Source organism: Chenopodium album, chromosome 1 (assembly GCF_948465745.1).
Source record: "Chenopodium album chromosome 1, dcCheAlbu1.1, whole genome shotgun sequence".
NCBI classification, from domain to species: Eukaryota; Viridiplantae; Streptophyta; class Magnoliopsida; order Caryophyllales; family Amaranthaceae; genus Chenopodium; species Chenopodium album.
The window spans coordinates 74,369,710-74,389,449 of NC_137834.1; positions in this window are offsets into that span (position 1 = coordinate 74,369,710).

The window sequence follows — 19,740 nt, forward strand, 5'->3', positions numbered from 1 at the left end:
ATTTAAAACAATAAAATCAAAACCCATAAATCATAAATGTTAATTACACAAATTAATAAAACAAACGAGAAAGAAAATAAGACTAACCTTTTTGGGTAAAAATTTTTTGGGGATTCATGGGGTATTTATAGAGTAGAGAGTGTAGGGTTAAATTTGGGCTTATAAAAATATGGGCTTAAGTTATGGGATAGGGCTTAAGTTATGGGTTTTGGAATGGGTTATTCCAATAAGAGTATGTAGGAATAATTTACATTGCCCAATAATTAATAAACGTTTGGCCCAAAACATATTTTACTTTCATAAAACCTTATATTTAAAATACTTTAACCCTTTAAAATATTTAATTAAAATAATTGAGCCCTTGACAATACATTTTATTAATACTTAAATACTTTATAAAAATATATAAAATACGGGGTATTACATTAATTAATAAAATTATTTAAGCCGGTAGAACCCAAAATTTGTCAAAATAAATTTTGCCAATGTCGCTCAAAAACCGAGGCCTAGCCAAAAAATTTTTAATTAAAATAATTAAAAACAGCTTAAAATGCAAAACATACCCCAATGATTTTGTGTGTGTGCCTAGCACCAAGCAATGAGGCTTGGTTTGCTAGGCACCAAGCCTCGGCAGGGGTGCAAGCGGCTGCTCACACGCACTTGCTGCTATGTCGGGCACATGCTGCTATGTCGGGCTCACACGCCCTTCGCATACCCCGCCTACACGCACCAAGCAACGCATTACCTCCCTTGCACACATCGCACGCACAACAACACACACACACCATCGAGGCACCTTGCAGCCTCGGCAGCCCCATTTGGGTTGCGTGAGAAACCCAGCTGGCCCAGAGCTTGCTTGGCGCTCTTAGGCCTCGATTTGTGTGCTCATGCCTCATAAAAAATTCCCGATATTGTGTGAGATTATTAATCAATTATAAATTAATTTTAGAATTAATTTATTGAGGAAAAATGAAAATAATAACAAGTCTAACTTAACCAAAATAATCTCCAAGAACCATTATTTCATTAAATTGGTTTAACTTGGTGCAACAAATTAAATAAAGCAATTTCTCATTATTAATTTAATCAATTTAAATTAATCTTGAGATTTTGACAAAGTAAGAGGGAGTTGGAAAAATATGAACTTTAATATTCAAATGAAAAATCCAACTACTAACATTTGTGAATCCTCGAAAATTATATCTTCCAATGTGAAGATAACCAAATTTCTATCACAAAGTTTGAAACTTCATGTTTCCAATCAACCAAAAATGATTAAAATAACAAAGTTCAACATAAAATTCATGAAATTTAGTAGCTTTTAAAGTTTCAATCACTTAACCTAATTAAAGTTTGAATCTTTAGCACTTTGGAAGCCTCAAAAACAAAAATTTCTTACTTAATGCAATTAATTTGCAATTATGTTAAAAATAAAACCAAGCTTTCAAACACAAATTACCACCAAGTAATCATGCCTAAAGAGGTTTAAAATTGCATATAAAATATGTATTGAACCAATTACATAACCACATAAATATGCAATTAATTTTCAAAGTTAGAAAGACTTAAAATTTTTCCTAAAAACGAAAAACCCCTCGAAAAATGTTTTTCCACCCAAAATTCACTATTATTGGGTCAAAATCTGGGTTCAGGAGCTGAAGTTAGCTCAAATACAAGTTTAAAATGGTTAAAACGAGCTACTAATCTAATTAGCAACTTATAACCAGAAAAATTACGCCATAAAAAATACCTTGAAAAATAAGATAATTAAAAATAAACGAGCGGGGCTCCGATACAGCTGTTGGGGTTTGATGAGTCCGACTCACCGCGGAAATAAACCCGAGCCAAGGATCACGCTCGCAATAATTAATATCACTAAAGCATAAAATAATCACAAAGCGCAAAATAGGAAATATACCTTTGATGCATGCTTCGCCTGACCGAAAGGGCTCTTAATTGAAAGCTTAGCCCCGAAAACACGAGAGCCTCCAACGGAAATCTACCAGCAAACCGGAAATTTAAGGGTTTTTGCAAAGGCAATGCCCTATTGAACTCTTACTCAAGCAAAGAAATCCAAAGCCATGCTTTGGCTATTTATAAGGAAGGATAACTTGTTAATTACACTCATCTTTCAATGTGGGACTTATTTCACAAAAAGATCCCACATGAAAAGATTGATGAATTCAACCATTATTTAAATAAACCAAGGAACAAGTAACAAGTGTCACATGGTTAGGTGAGGACCACTTTCTCACTTGGTCCCCAAGGCATTTGTCACTCACTTGAGCCCCAAGTTAGGTTCGGTTCGGCCACTTTCTTTTGGCCCTTTTCCATGACCCATCACCCGGGTCCACGACCGTTCCCACATGCGCTGCCACCGTGGCACGCTGCTAACGTGGCGTGCCAAAGTGGTGGCTGCCACGTGTGCTACCACATGGCGTTTTTCCATGTATGCTAGCACGTGGCACGCTCCTATTTGGCGCGTTTTCCTAGCCTTTCGCGTGGCTATTGTTTTACTTGTTACTTGAAGTATTTTCCCATCTCATAAAATCCTAAATTTTTGCTCGACATTTGAGATTCTCCGTCGCTCGGTTTCGACGCTCTATGCTTGAATTTCTGACGTGTAAATATTTATTACTCGGACGATTCATTAATTCTTCCGAATTAATTCGTCGTGTCGGTTCGTTCATTGCTTGGGTGTGACCCAAAGGGTTTAATCAAGATTAAGCTGAAATATTATTTATACATTAATATTACTAATAGGAAGCGGCCTCCACCTAGGCATTCCGATCACTTGACCTTACTGAATATATAAGCTTTCTAATAATTCTGAACCCACTATCAAAATAATAAACTTGTTCGAAAGACACCGTTCCTTTCAATACCTCACTGCCAAGTCATCACGATGATTCAACTATTAAGTCGATAATCCTTGCTTTTCGAAAACATGTTTAAACCTTTTCGTTAATAATCTTCAACGGGAAAGTTGGATTTCCCTTCCTTTTTATGCAAATATGTCTTTTTTGTTCATTCTCTTTGGGGGATCAAAAATCCAAGACATCCTTCTATTCCCTCTATTTACAAATTTGAGCTCGCTAATTATGTTTAAAAAATCAATGTCTTGTAAAGCTTATTATGAATCATCTTAATAAATTTAAATGACAAAAGGAAGAACACTACTTCTTACTTGATTAAACAATTCATGATAAATATGTGCAAAATCCCAGAAGTTGGAAACACGAATCCTGGGCTTAAAATATGAGAAACTACGATACCTGTTTAAATGAAAAAAGGAAGAACACTACTACCTATTTGATTAAACACTTCATGATAAATACTCATTGTAAAACTACAACTTCACTTTTGATTAACAAAGTATGATAATGATGACAAACATTAAAAAAGGGAGAGAACAAGATTACATATACAAAAGTTTTCTCGCATTTTAGACAAAAAAGTCACGTTAATTACGACCTACACTTTTCTTCCATTTTGGGTTGAACTTCGAAAGTGATATGATTAGTATTTTGCCCAGTAAAAGAGTTGCTTCATTTTCGATGCGCGCCATTTATGGCACTCTTATACTAGGTTTTCTTCATATTTTTATGCTCGTTTTTAGTTGTTTATGTTGTGTTTTTAGAGAATAATGCTTGATTTGCGTGTAAGTTTAAAGAAATGTGTGCTTTTAATGGTTTTCTTATTATTTTATTCATTTCTCGGCTATCTCTCTCGCTTCTCCGTTTATTTGTCTTGTTTTATAGGTGTGTCGAGTTTCTCAGATTTAACTATCAAGGTGGGTGCTTAAATGCATTCAGGGAATTCAATGGAGCCGAGTTCGAGAAGATAAGCATTCATGTCAAGCAACCAAGCGCACTTCGCAAGCACTAAAAAGCAGCCCGAGCAACCATGCACGTCATCAAAGAAGCATCCACAAAGCAGCCACGCAACAAGGACGCATTACCCAGCTGCCCAGCAAGCAGCCACGGGCTGGTCGCGGGCGCGGGTGGCTACACCTCAAAAGCAGCAGATTTGAGTAGGAACACACCGCAGGCAGGATGCAGGCACCCCGCGGGTACAGGCTTTGGCCGCGGGCAGGATTTTCCTCGTGCTCTGTGATAGAGGAATAAACGAGTCGTTAATTGTCAATCCCTAAATCAAATAAAATTTATAATATCCTAAACCAACCTAATACAAGTATAAGGCAAGAATAGGGTTGAACCTAAAGGAGTTAGTCGGTATTAACTATAGCCTAAGTCAAGCTATTTCGAAGATTGTAGTGAGAAAATGGTTCAAGAAACTAAATACTAGGGATATAGGTTCCACATGCAAGTTCAATAATCATGCTAATTGATAGTTCATTAGCTTGATTCAAGCATTTCAAAGGACAAAAAATAGTAGCAAAAAAGAGAGTTCATGAACTATCTCCTAGAGGCCAAGCTAGGGGTCACTATGAATGGCTAATCAAGGAAATCCACAATCAAACTCAATCAATTAAAGCAATTCTCAAATTGATGGTTCATGTCATTAAGAATTGCAATACAATCATGGTGTAACTCAAGAACAAATCACTAGAAATAGCATTGATCATCATTCTAAATCAAAATCAAGACAAAACTATATCAACAACAATATCCAATTCAAATCCAAGCAAATCAAACAATCAAACATGAAACTGAAACAAACAAGTAAAGAGATGAACTAGAAGAAGAGATTCTCACTAACATTAATGATTGAAAATGTAGAAATCCAAGCACAATTGATCCAATGTTGAAATACAAATCCAATACCAAGAACTTCTCTCTAACTTCTCTCTCTAAAACTAAGCTAATGAAAATTATCTAAAAGTTGTTTTCAAAAAGGAATTACAAGTGTATTTACAGGCAAAGAAAGAAAACAGAATCCCCGTGCCCTCTCTTGTAAACCCCGCGCCCTCGGGGAAATGGTTACGGAACGCATAAAAAACTCCACGGGCTATCAAGGCAACACCCGATTCCACGGGTCTTCTAGCCCGCGCCCGCGGAAAAGGCCTCCGCGCTCGCGCCAAGGGCTCAGCGAATCCCCTGCTCCCAAAGGGTGATCATAGGGTCGCGGTCTCTCTGGTCTTGAGCGGTATTTCTAGTCTACCCGCACCCGCGGGGAGCCCGCGGCCAGACCGCAAAGAGTTCCTGGTCGAAATTGGCCAATTTGGTGCGTACGAGCCCGCAGCCTTCAAGACCCGAGCCTGCGGCAAACTGGCAGGGCTTGATGCCCTCTCTGAGCCCTCTCCAAGCCGATTACTTCCTCCTTGCTTAGTCAATATAGCCCATCTTGATCCCCTTGCAAAGACAAATCCTAGGTACCTACAAGAACAAACAACGGAAAGGAATAAAAGGGAAAAAGGAACAAATAAAAGGAAAACACGAAGAAAACACAAAAAAAAAAACACAAGGAAAGAAAGAAAGAAAGGAACTCAAGGAAAAGGACCAAAAATAAGATAAGAAAGCATGAAAAGGAGATGAAAACATCCTAAGAGACTACCCTATGAGTGCAATAAATGACACTCATCAAATTCCACCAAGATAGACTTTTGCTCGTCCCGAGCAAAACAAAGCCTAAAATGGAAAAAGAAGGGCTTATTCAAAATAAGAAAAGAAAAAGAAAGAGGTGAGAATATACACTAACTCAGTTTCGTAGGAATCACGGTCAATTTTAGCAACAAAAGACAAGCCATTTAAACCCCTAGATCGCTCTAGAGGACGAGTGATGCTCTCGTAAAGGTTTCCTAAAGATAACCTATAACTCTTACTAAACAACATAAATGAAGCAAAAATGAGGCAAAATACAAGAATAAAGAGCAAATTTTGAAAAACAAAAATGATTTCAAAATAATCTTTGTGAAATGGACTTTACCATGTGACTATATTTCAAATGAATAACAACCTTTCTAAAGTAAATCATGGTATGCACGTTATAAGATACCTAAGGTTGATTGAAACATAAATATGCTAAGCATAGGAACTATTTGTCACACTCCATTTTCATCCCAAACGATCTTACCGCGTCCCCCCTACTAATCTCATATCTCCCCTTAGTGAGCGTCCCATAGATTCCAGAAAGGAACCGGAAAAAGATCAAATTTTTGGCTACTCGACATCTTCACTTCGCATCCCTTTTCCTTAGGCTATAACCCATGATTCCCTCCACCGATGAATGACTCAAGCCCTAGGTCAAAAGGTCTTGCCAAAGGTTGTAGCGTAAGGCAAAAAGGGTTAGGGTAGGCTAAATTTAAAATTTGGTGGTTAACCTAAATTGTGAAGCAAAGATTGCGCATTTCTCTACACCATAACCAATTAATCACCAAACAAAAATACCAACACCCCCAAGCTTATTCAAAGCTAAGATCACAAACATATACACAAAAAGCGTGAGAACGCTTCCCCCCAAGCTTAAATGGAGTATTGTCTTCAATGCTCAAAAAGGAAGAATACTCACATTAAATTTTTTTTTGCATTTTTGCATTTTTCACTTTTTTTTTTCATATTTCTCTATTAGTTCTTTGTCCTCGGCTCTTTTAACTTTGGACGACTTTTTCAACTTTGCACTTGCATTGTCCTTGCTTTTTTACTTTGGACGTCCTTTTCATTTATTCACTTGCCATTATTCACAAAATATACACAAAATACGATCTTGCTTTCATTTTGAACTAATAACCAAACGTATATACCACAATCTCCAAAATATGATCATTTGCTTCAAAAACCAAAAGTAAAAAGGACACTATCCTAGAAAAAGGAAAAATACATCCCCGAAAAGATGCCTTTGTCCTCCCTAGGTGGTTTGGTCTCGGTCTAGATTAGTTTGCAAAAGTCATACTAAGGTTGTCAAATCGAAGATAGGGAGCAACTACCAACATGCCACAAACGAGTAGAATACGGTTTCATGATCCCCTTAGTTCTAGACAAGTACCTTAGCATGCTTTATCCTAGAATCAACCAAACGTATTCTCAAACCGTGCATACCATGACCACCTAGTAAGATTATTATTCAAAAGCAAGAGTCCATTGTTTACAAGTCCAAGTCAAAATAGAAAGAGTGAAAAATAAAGCCTCAAAAAGCTATGTACAAAACAAAGAAGAAAAAGAAAAGAAAAGAAAAGAAAAGAAATGAAAAGAAAATATGGAAAACAAAGATAAAGGAAAAGTAAGAGAACAAAGAAAAGGACAAAGATGCAATCATAACACGTATTTCCCAATCGACATACAAGCGGTCAAATGGACACATCGCCAAAGACCCCAAACACAATAGGTGTTATAATCATACATCCTCGAACCCTTCAACTCTCCTAAAACTAATCCTAATCTAAGAAACCAAAAAAAAAAAAAAGGTATAAAAGTTAAGAGATAAAACAAGAAAAGCCTCACCAAGCGTCCAAGCTATGCTGCAATAACCAAGGAGCAAGAACGACCTCCTCCAAGAAGCTTCAAAGACCAAAGCATAAGCTACGAGCAAGGCGAGAAAAAAAAAAAGAAAAGGACTATATATAAAATGAAATTGTTAGTAACTTCCAAACAAAGGCAAATAAAAGAAAGCTTACGCGAATAATATGTACAAAGACCTAGAGAAACCATCATCATCATCATCAATAAAAGTAACCACAAAACATCATCATCAATACCAAGACAACAAAACAAACAGCATACCAACGAGACTACCAATAGCGAAGCAAGAGAAATCCATCAAAGCCCTTTCAAACACATCCCCATGAGTCCAAGGTGCCTCCCCCAAAACCTACCCAAAACATCCTTTTTGGTCCCCTTCCCCGCACAAAATAAGGGCATCGACTGCGATGCTCAAAAACATGCAAAGCTAAAAGGGAGGAAACAAAAATTGAAACAAACAACAAAGGGGGAAACTATTAGCCACTAGGGCCGGCACCACCATTACCCACATCCCAACCTCCGGTAAAACCAGGAGGGAAACCATAGCGACCATTAAAAAGGTTAAGTTGGGATGTGGACAATTGGTCAAATGGCTCGGGTTGCATACAAAGCTCGGGGTAAGTGGGGTGAAAATAGTAGTAGTCGGGGTCACCCCGATAATAACTCCCCCCCGAGACCCGGTAGTCATAATGACCGGACTCATCTGGGAAGTCACGCCTTGGCTCATCGAGGTTTGTAACCCCGACCAATAGTGTTACGTGGGGAGGTTGTCACCACGCCAAGATGGCACCGACCCTTGTTGGGGCGGCACATATGGGTCGTTAACCAGAGGAGTGACCTCCCCCCTACGCACACTAGCGTCATATAGGGTAATAGTTTGAAAAGATAAAGTTTGATGGTTTGAATACATACCTTGCATGGTTAATTGCATGCACTCCATATGCTCACGCATAGCCTCCATCTCACGGAGATAGGTATCTCCTCGGTAGTCTTGTTGATGATGTTGTTGTCTTCTACTTCATCTTTGCTGCGGTTGTTGTTGTTCATGTTGAAATTGTTGATGTTGTTGTTGTTGTTCTTGTTCTTGTTCTGCTTCTTCTTCTTCTTCATAACCACCTTCTCCTTCTCCATCTTCACAATTATCTCCATCATCATCATCATCGTCCTCATCATCATCATATTCCTCCATAACATTCTCAACTCTCCCATCGTCCGTGGGAATCCTCCAAACAATCCTAGCCTCTTGAGTAATTGAGGTGGCAGCCGGTTTGGGAGCAAACAATGGCGCACATTACGCACTAGCCAAGAATAAACACCGTTTCCCTTATTTTTAGTCATGAAGCGCAAAGTGTTAAGCTACTTCAAATCCAAATACATGTCTTCACTTCCTCCAATCGGAGTGCAAGACCTTAAGAAATGTTCTTGCTTGAAATAATGCACCAACCTAGTAATCATACCACCACAATAAATCTCACCCGTCTTCTTCCCATTGATGATTACTTGACAACAATTCATGAAAATATACCCAAAATTTATACTCGGCCCCAAATCCGGCCTTGTAGACATCCAGAGCACCAAGATCTCCTCCCTCGAAAGCTTTCCACGATCTTGCTTATTAAACACTGTATAGCCAAGAATTCGATGGAGAATTCGTAGAGCCGGGTGAATGATCTTGCTAGCAAGTGATTCCTTAGAGTTAAACACTTTCTTTTTAGCTATGGCTCTCCACCATGCAACCTCATTGTAATCAGACTTGAGAAGGGCAATCAAGGGCTCATAGATGTCGGTATTGGGGTTGAAGCCAAGGGCTTTGTTGAATTCTGCAAGGTTCATGGTATGCTTGGAATTGAAAAGTTGAAAAGAGATGATATAGTTGGTATCCCCCGTCATATTTCACACAAAGGTGGAGAAAAACTCAATGCACGGTTCCAAATATGTTCGGGAGGATGACTTTACAAACACATCCAAACCAAGATTATGGAGCAAGATGTTAAGATCGGCATCAACACCTAATTTGACCATATCCTCGGGAAAAATAGTTCCGGGTCGGTCTAAATTTCCGGGATTTTATTCTGTTATAGATAAGGGTATATTTAGACCGGTTATGAAATTTGAGAGCATGTAAAGGAGGAGGTGGGGCATCAGCTTGAGTAGTTTGGTGTTGAGGGGGTTCGGTGTTTGAAGGTTGGCTACGAGAGGATTGGCCTGGGGATTGGTTTAAACTTTTCTTTCTACTCTTAACTTTCCTCAACAAATCCATAGTCTCAAGCTCAACCAACAGAAGAAATCACAAAAAACACCCAAAATCAACACTACCACCAAATTGATTAAAACACCATTCACAAGACCACCCAAAACCACCACAAACTACAAAGTACCTGTTACAAGCAACAAACAACCAAAAATCCAATAACAACCAACAACATTATCAATCTACAACAAAAATAAGCACAAATCACCCAAAATAATTCCAAAGCCACCATACAACCTACCAAAAACATCAAGGCAAATAAAAACCAATGCATAATAATCAATTGAAATTGACAAAAATAAAACATAGGTTAAAAGTAAACCAAGATTGAAGACTCAAAGTAAGCTCAAAAACCGTCTATGACTCGAAATTCCTGAAAAAGACCACGAGAAAAGAGAGTAAGATTGATGAAAATAGGGTATGAAGGAAGTTGGGATGGAAATTTAAGTGAAAACAAGGGTGAATTTAGAATAAATATGTGTGAAAGAGATGATTTTGGGGTTACGGTTTAAGATGAGAAAGAGGGAGAATGTGGAAAAAATAAGAGTGAAATGGAAAATAAGAGAGGAGAGAGAGAGGGGTAACCGGTTATTGAAAAACCTAGGTGCCCGCAACCTCTATCGACATCGCCGCGCCCGCGAGGATCAGCCCACGTCCGCGTGGATCAGCCCGCGCCTGCAGGGATCAGCTCGCGCTCGCGGAAAGACCGCGGGGCAACCGCGGGTCAGTTCTGGAAAAATTTGTATTTTTATACCTAAAACGAGGCTGCGCCCTCTTCAATTTCTCCGCACCCTCTCTAGGATTGCCGAGCCCGCGGGGCAACCGCGGAGAGTTCCTAATCCAATTTAGTGAAAATAGGTCGCGCCCTCTCTGATTCTCCTCGCTCCCTCTCTAAGGCACCAGCGCCCGCGGGGAGCCCGCGGAGAGACTATGAAGAGCTAGTGATCCGATTTCCTCCATTTTGAAAGCAAGGGCACCCGAGGCCTCTCCAAGCCCGCAGGGTGCCCTCTCACCTGCACTTTAAAACCTCCTTTTGCCATCCTCATGAAACACATTAACTCCATAGATGATGAATGAAGGAAACCTACCAAACAAACCAAAAAACACAAATAAAGGTAAGAGCAAAAATCAACAAAGAAAAATAAAAGAATGGAAGGAAAAGAGAGTAGAGGTGAGAATTCGGGTTGCCTCCCGTAAGCGCTTTTGTTTAACGTCGTTAGCTCGACGTTTACCACCCCACTCAAGGTGGCTTGAAAAGAATCATTTTATGAATAAGACTAATAAACACTCCATCAAAATATCTCTTTAGCCGATGACCGTTTACCTTGAAAGAAGATGAGGAATCCAAAGGAGAAATCTCCACGGTACCATGAGCAAAAGCATCTTTCACCAAGAAAGGGCCACTCCATCTTGACATGAGCTTTCCAGGAAATAACTTCATTCTTTAATTCTAGAGGAGGAATTTATCACCCACACAAAACTCCTTTTTCTCAATAAGCTTATCATTAGCTTCCTTGTAACGAGCTTTGTAGGTGCTAGCACAGTCATAAGCATCAAGTATAAGCTCTTATAGCTCATGAAGATCCAACCACCTTTTCTCCCCCGCACTTTCTAAATCAAAGTTTATCTTCTTGATTGCCCACAAGCACGGTGTTCAAGCTCGACCAGAAGATGGCAAGATTTGCGAAAGACAAGGCAATATGGAGTGGTGCCAATAGGTGTTTTGAAAGCCGTCCTATAGGCCCGAGAGCATCATCTAACTTGTCCGACCAATCGTTTATATTCCTTGCAACAGTCTTCTTAAGAATAAGCTTTATTTGACGATTGGAGACCTCGACTTGGCCACTCGTTTGAGGATAATATGGAAGGTCGAACCGTTGATGAACTCCATGTTTCCTCAACATCTTTTGGAAGGCATTGTGACCAAAATGAGAACCATTATCGCTTATAACAGCCTTAGGCATGCAAAACGTTGGGAAGATGATTTTGTTGAATAACTTCAACACTACTTTGTGTTCATTAGTTGGGGAAGCAACGGCCTAAACCCATTTAGAAACATAGTCCACAACCACAAGTATGAATTGATTTCCATATGAAGATGGGAATGGTCCCATGAAGTCAATCCCCCATACATCAAACACCTCTAACTCAAGAATAGGCTATTGAGGCATCTCATTCATCTTAGAGATATTCCCAACTCTTTGACATCGGTCTCATGATTGTACAAAGCCCCATGAATCCTTGAAGAGATGTGGCCACCACAAATCACATTGTAGAACCTTAGTGGCGGTTTTGGAAATGCCCATATGACCACCACTAGGATCCGAATGGAACATCTTTAGAACACTTGGCACCTCTTCATTCAAAACACAACGCCGAAGCAAGGAATTAACCTCTCGTTTATACAAGATGTGATCATCCCACAAATAATGTCTTGCCTCCCTCTTGAGCTTCTTCCTTTGGTTCTTGGGGAAAGATGGTGGAAACTCCCCACATGCTAGAAAGTTATCCAAGTCGGCATACAATGGGAACTCCTTAACCTTAATGGCTTACAAGACATAATCAAGTATTCTATCTTCAACTGGTAAACCATCATCATTAATTTGATCACCCTCAAGGCGAGAAAGATGGTCCGCCACAACATTTTCTGCACCCTTCTTATCCCTAATCTCTATTTCAAAAGTTTGTAAATCAAGCACCCAACGAATCAACCTTGGCTTGGACTCTTTCTTGGAAAAGAGATACTTGAGAGCCGCATGATACGTGAAGACAATGGTCTTGGAACCCAACAAATAACACCGGAATTTCTCAAAAGAGTGAACAATAGCCAACAATTCTTTTTCCGTTGTTGTGTAATTCTTTTGGGCCCAATTTAGTGTCTTGGACATATAGTAAATCACATAAAGCTTCTTGTCCACACATTGTCCCAATCACTAGCATCACACATCAATTCACAGGGAAAATCCCATCTTGGGGCTTGAACAATGGGGGTAGAGATTAGGGCCTTCTTTAATCTATTAAATGCTTCCAAGCATTTACCATAAAAAAAAAACTCAACATATTTTTGAAGAAGATCATTAGGGGGCTTGGCAATGAGTGAGAAATCCTTGACGAATCTTCTATAGAAACTCGCATGTCCCAAAAATGATCTCACTCCCTTGACATTCACCGGAGGCGGAAGTTTTCAATAACCTCGATCTTGGCCTTAACTACCTCTATTCCTTTATGAGAGATCTTGTGTCCAAGCACTATTCCTTCCTTCACCATAAAATGGCACTTCTCCCAATTCAAGACAAGATCAACCTTTACACACCGTGCCAAACATTTCTCAAGATTCACAAGGCACTCTTCAAATGAAACCCCACCTACGGAGAAGTTATCCATAAATACCTCCATTTCTTCCTCCAACATGTCTCAAAAAAATTCTCATCATGCACCTTTATAAAGTTGCGGGGGCATTACAAAGGCTAATGGGCTAATTTGGAAAAAACCCAAATAGCCATCAAGGAAGCAATAGAAATTGTGCCTTGTTAGTCCCTCTAACATTTGATCAATGAATGGAAGGGGAAAGTGATCCTTTTTGGTGGATGTATTTAGACGTCTATAGTCTATATACATCCTCCAACTGGGTGACCGTCCTATTTGGAATGAGCTCACCTCTCTCATTCTTGACTATGGTCATACCCCCCTTCTTAGGAACGACATGAACGGGAGATACCCACCTAGAGCTTGAGGTGGGGAATATGATTCCTGCATCCAAGAGCTTAGTGATCTCTTTTTTTACCACCTCTCCCATTTGAGGGTGTAGCTTTCTTTGTCGTTCAATAGAAGGAAGGGTGCCTTCCTCAAGAGTTATGTGGTGTGCACACAAAGCAGGGCTATACCTTTAAGATCATCGATAGTATAGCCCAAAGCACCTTGGTACTTTCTCAAGACAAAAAATAACGCTTGAGCTTGGCTCTCGCTCAAGGATACACTAAAATTACGGGATAAGTGGAATTTGGGCCTAAGAATTCATACCTAAGGTGTGATTGTAGAGGTTTGAACTGTACCATAGGCGCACCTTTACCTTCTTTTGTTGCGGCCGCTTGCAAAGCTCCATGGCTTGAGATCTTAAAGCACAATTGTTCATCCACTTCCTCCATGCTTCCATTAAGCAATTCCTCATACAATGCCATCTCCTTGCATGGTGCACCAAGCTTGTCATTGTTCAACAAAACATTCTCAAGAGCATCGTTAGAGGTAAGCAAGTGCTCATGCATGGAAGACACAACATGATCAAGAGAGTCAATCATCACGCAATTTTCAAGAGAAGAACTTGGATATTTCATGCTTTCATTCAAATCGAATTCTATGACCTCATCTCCTACCTTAAGGGAAATATTTGCACACTTGACATCTATCATAACACCCTAGGTAGCAAGAAAGGGTCTACCTAGAATAATTGGAATGGTAGCATCTTCATCCATTTCTAGAACAACTAAATCCACCGGGAACACAAACTTCCCAACCCTCAATGGAACATCTTCCACTTTACCTTTTGGAAACTTGATTGACCTATTGGCTAGTTGCAAGGTAATGTTAGAAGGTAAGAGTTCCTCTAGATCAAGTCTTTTATAAACCGAATATGGCATTAGGCTTACATTAGCTCCTAAGTAACATAGGGCATTATCAATTTGCATCTTGTTAATAGCACAAGGGATGGAGAAGTTTCCAGGGTCTTTCAACTTGGGTCGCATTTTGTTCATGATGATCGCACTACAATTTTCAGTCAAGTTGATAGTCTCCACAACATCACAAGTCCTTTTCCCACTCAAAATGTCTTTGAGGAATTTGGCATAATTAGGCAGTTGGTTGATCACAAAGGTGAAATTGTTTGAGCATATCAATAAATCTCCCAAATTGCTCATCCAATTTGTGTCTCATGAATTTTTGGGGATAAGTGAGCATGGGTTTCACAATCTCTTTCTCTACTCTCACCTCTCTTGGTGTCTCAACAACAACCTCATCTAAAGATGCTCTATCTCCCTCATTCTCAACCAAAGCTTCCTTGGGGACCTCCTTGTCTTCACTCCTCCTAGGCAATCTCTCCTAAAGAACCTTACCACTCCTTGTAACAATAGCATTCACGGGTCACTTGGGATCTAGGCCTTGGGAAAGTAAAGAAGAAGGGCTTGCTTGGTCTATCAAAGCATTAGCAAGTTGACAAATTTGGTTTTCGAGCATTTTGTTGTGGGTCATCATCTCATTGAACTTCTTGTCACTAACGGCCATTTATGTGTTCAATAACTTGGTTTGATTTTCAATTATTTCCTCCAAATTGTTCCTAGAAGAAGAAGGCTGTGAATAGGAATTTTCACCTTGAGTCTTTGGAACAAATCCGAGTGGGGGACCTCTTTGAGAATTATTTTGAAAATTGCCCCTACCTTGATTGTTCCAATTACCCTTATTTTGATTTTTACCATAACCTTGATTATGGTTTCCACTACCTTGGTTATGATTTCCATAACTTTGGTTTTGATTTTTACTACTATAACCTTGATTGTTATAGTTACCACGAGAACCTTGGTTCCCTTAGTTCCTATAACCCCCACCTTGGTTAAAGTTGTCAAAATTACCTATGTTTTGGTAATTCCTATTCCATTGACCTCTTTGATTATCAAACCTTTGCACATTATTATTTGACACATAATTCACATGCTCACTCTCATTATTATCAAAATCATCACCACATTCCAAAGAAGCATGAGGGCAATTACAAGAGTCATGATCATAAGATCCACATGTATCACAAAACAAGCAACCACTAGGCATATTATTTGATGAGGGAGGGGGTTGAGAGTTCGAAAGAGTACCTCTCCCCTTAAATTGGGAGGGAAGATTCGAAACTTGAAAAGAAGAGGAGCTTTCCAACTTGGCTTTGATTGCGGTCATTTCTTTCCCCAAGTTTGTCATTTGTGAGGATAAGTTGTTGATCGCATTTAGATGGTTTATAGAGTACACCGAAGAGCCAATCTTGCTAGTTGAATCCCTCTCACCATCTTTCCAATATCTATAGTACTTAACCACGTCCTCAATAATGTCCACCACTTCTTCTTCCGTCCTATTCATTATGGGACCTCCGGCTCCCCCATCAAGGCATGATTTTCCTCGAGGACTTAGGCCACCATAGAAAATTTTAATGACTTGATAGGTTGGAATTCCGTGGTGGGGACACTCCCTTTGGTACTCTTTATACCTCTCCCATGCTTCGTAAAGGCTTTCATTAGGTCTTTGCTTCAACCCTTGAATCAAAGCTCTAACCTCCGCCGTTTTCTTTTGTGGGTAGAATCGGGAAAAGAATTCCTTGGTGACTTCGTCCCATGTTCGTAGGGAGTTTGGCTTTACCTCCTTATCCAACCACTCCAAGGCTCGGCCTATGAGAGAAAAGGGAAACAACTTTAGCCAGATGAACTCTTGAGAAACTCCGTTCACTTTGATAGTGTTGCGATACTTGTCGAACTCCTTGAGATGGTTTAACGGACTCTCATTCTTAGCTCCGCTATATTGTGTCCTCTCGATCAAAGAGATCATAGTCGGCCTAATTTCAAAATCATTTGTCGGTGTTGTAGGTGGAGCAATTCCACTCTCACACTTGTACGCACGGGGAATTCCCAATTCTTTCAAAGTAACTCTTGGTTGTTCTCCCATGCCTAGTTCTTCTTCAAATCCTTCTTCGCTTGAGGAACTAAACTCCAAGGATCGACTAGCAATTCTTCTCCGTGAGAGAATCCTTTCGATTTCCGGGTCAAAAGGCACAATGGATCGATCACGAGCTCTATGCATGCAAAACTCAATAAAAATATTAGTAGCACCGCTACAAATGTAGCTTTAAGAAACAAAATCTTTTTGTATTTTTTCAATTAAAGTGAAATAGAATCAACAACTAAAGCTAAGAACCAATATCATTCCCCGACAACAGCGCCATTTTGATAAAGGAATAAACGAGTCGTTAATTGTCTATTCCTAAATAAAACACAATTTATAATATCTTAAACCAACCTAATACAAGTATAAGGCAAGTATATAGGGTTGAACCTAAAAGAGTGAGTCGGTATTAACAACAGCCTAAGTCAAGTTATTTCGAAGATTGTAGTGAGAAAATGGTTGGTATTATGGTAACAAAATTAGACTAATAAAGTAATTCAAGAAACTAAATACTACGGATATAGGTTCCACATGCAAGTTCAATAATCATGCTAATTGATAGTTCATTAGCTTGATTCAAGCATTTCAAAGGACAAAAAATAGTAGCAATCAAGAGAGTTCATGAACTATCTCCTAGAGGCCAAGGTAGGGGTCACTATGAATGGCTAATCAAGGAAATCCACAATCAAACTCAATCAATTAAAGCAATTCTCAAATTGATGGTTCATGTCATTAAGAATTGCAATACAATCTAGATTAATCTTTTAGGTTGATCATTCCTAATCTAATTAATCACATGCAAAACTATGTCAACCAATTTAATTGTAACAAATCAATCAATCAAAGATCATCAACTAGCACAAATTATCAATCAAGCATGATTCCCCTTCTCCCTAGTAACTAGTCTACTCACTAATCATGGTGTAACTCAAGAAAAAATCACTAGAAATAGCATTGATCATCATTCAAAATCAAAATCAAGACAAAAAAATATCAACAACAATATCCAATTCAAATCCAAGCAAATCAAACAATCAAACATGAAACTAAAACAAACAAGTAAATAGATGAACTAGAAGAAGAGATTCTCACTAACATTAATGATTGAAAATGAAAACATCCAAGCACAAATGATCCAATGTTGAAATACAAATCCAATACCAAGAACTTCTCTCTCACTTCTCTCTCTAAAACTAAGCTAATGAAAATTATCTAAAAGTTGTTTTCAAAAAGGAATTACAAGTGTATTTATAGGCAAAGAAGGAAAACGGAATCCCCGCGCCCTCTCTAGTAAACCCCGCGCCCTCGCGGAAATGGGTACGGAACTCATAACAAACTCCGCGTGCTATCTGGGTAACACCCGTGCCCACGGGTCCTCTAGCCCGCACCCGCGGCAAAGGCCTCCGGTCTCTCTAGTCACGAGCGGTCTCTCCAGCCACGAGCGGTCTCTCTACTCACGAGCGGTCTCTCCAGCCTACCCGCGCTCACGGGGAGCCTGCGGCCAGACCGCGGAGAGTTCCTGGTCGAAATTGGCCAATTTAGTGCATACGAGCCCGCGCCCGCGGCCTTCAAGACCCGCGCCCGCGGCAAACTGGCAGGGCTTGATGCCCTATCCAAGGCCTTTCCAAGCCCTCTCTGAGCCCTCTCTAAGCCGATTACATCCTCCTTGCATAGTCAATATAGCCCATCTTGATCCCCTTGCAAAGACAAATCCTAGGTACCTACAATAACAAATAACGGAAAGGAATAAAAAGGAAAAAAGGACCAAATAAAAGGAAAACAAGAAGAAAATACGAAAAACACAAGGAAAGAAACACTAGAAGAAAAAACGTAATGGCAAGTGGTTCAAACCCCCTAATGGGAAGCGGTTCTGAACCGCATGGGTTTAGGGGGCTTGCCAATAGCCATTTAAATGGCAAGCGGTTCAGAACCGCTTCTTATTAGGGGGGAAAGGGAAGCGGTTTGGCGCCAAAACCGCTTGCCATTTGGTTTTTTTTTATATATATTTTTTTAATAATAATATTATTAGGGACCTGTTTTGATATGCTCATTAATATGTAATTTTCAAAATTATTATTATTTATATTATTATTAATTATTTTTATTAATTAATAATAATATTAATAATAATTAATAATAATATATATTATAATAATAATTAAATTAAAATATTACATGTTTAAGAATAATAATTCAATAACAATAAAATGCATAATAATAATAACATATATAAAACTCATAAATAATATGTAGTACTAATTACAAATAAGTAATGTACATATTAAAAAAAACTCAATCTCATTATCCAACTAAGCTAACACATATATATTATATATTCTACCTAGATGCTATCAAATGTCACAAAAAAAGCCCACATGTTGCGAATTTCATCAAATTTTTCCCTTGTTAAAGGGCCTTTCCTTTGAATCTTACAAACCTTTGAAAAAAAAAAATACCAAACATTAAACATCATTCATATATTACATAAAATTCAAACTAATAATTAAATAAAAATGTATATGTTAAATATTTCAAACATCATTCATATTCATATTACATCATTGTATTAGGTGTCTAAGGTTTGAAATCACATCAAAAGAGGGTTTTTTAATTTATAGGACGGTTTTTATCCAAAATCTCCCAAATAAGACCTATATGACTTCTACTTTGCCCGATTTCTACATTTCTTATCTAATGAACTATTTCTGTATCATAACATGTCAATTATAACTAGAATTAGGTGTCTAATGCTTGAAACCATAGCAAATTAGCATTCTACTAGGTTTTAAGACGGCTTTTATCCAAAATCGCTTATTTGTTTTCTACTTTGCCCGATTTCTACATCTCTTATCTAATGAACTATTTCTTTATCATAACATGTATGTCAATTATAACTAGTCTTAGGTGTCTAATGTTTAAAACCATAGCAAATTAGCATTCTACTAAATTTTAGGACGACTTTTATCCAAAATCGCCTGTTTGACTTCTACGTTGCCCGATTTCTACATTTCTTATGTAATGAACTATTTCATTATCTTAACATGTCAATATTAACTAGTCTTAGTTGTATAATGTTGGAAACCATAGCGAATTAGCAATCTACTAAGTGTTCGGATGGCTTTTACCCAAAATTGCCTATTCCACTTCTACTTGCCCATTTTTTACATTTCTTATCTAATGAACTATTTATTTATCATAACTTATCATTATTAAATGTTCTTAGGTGTCTATTGTTTGAAATCTAGAAAAAGATCATTTTAATAAGTTTTAGGAAGCGGTATGTACCTATTCAATAGGTTATTCACTAGCAACTTCCTTGGTGGCCATATACGAGCCGAGTCAAAGCAGTAGATTGTGTTATTGGAAACACATATCACCATAAGG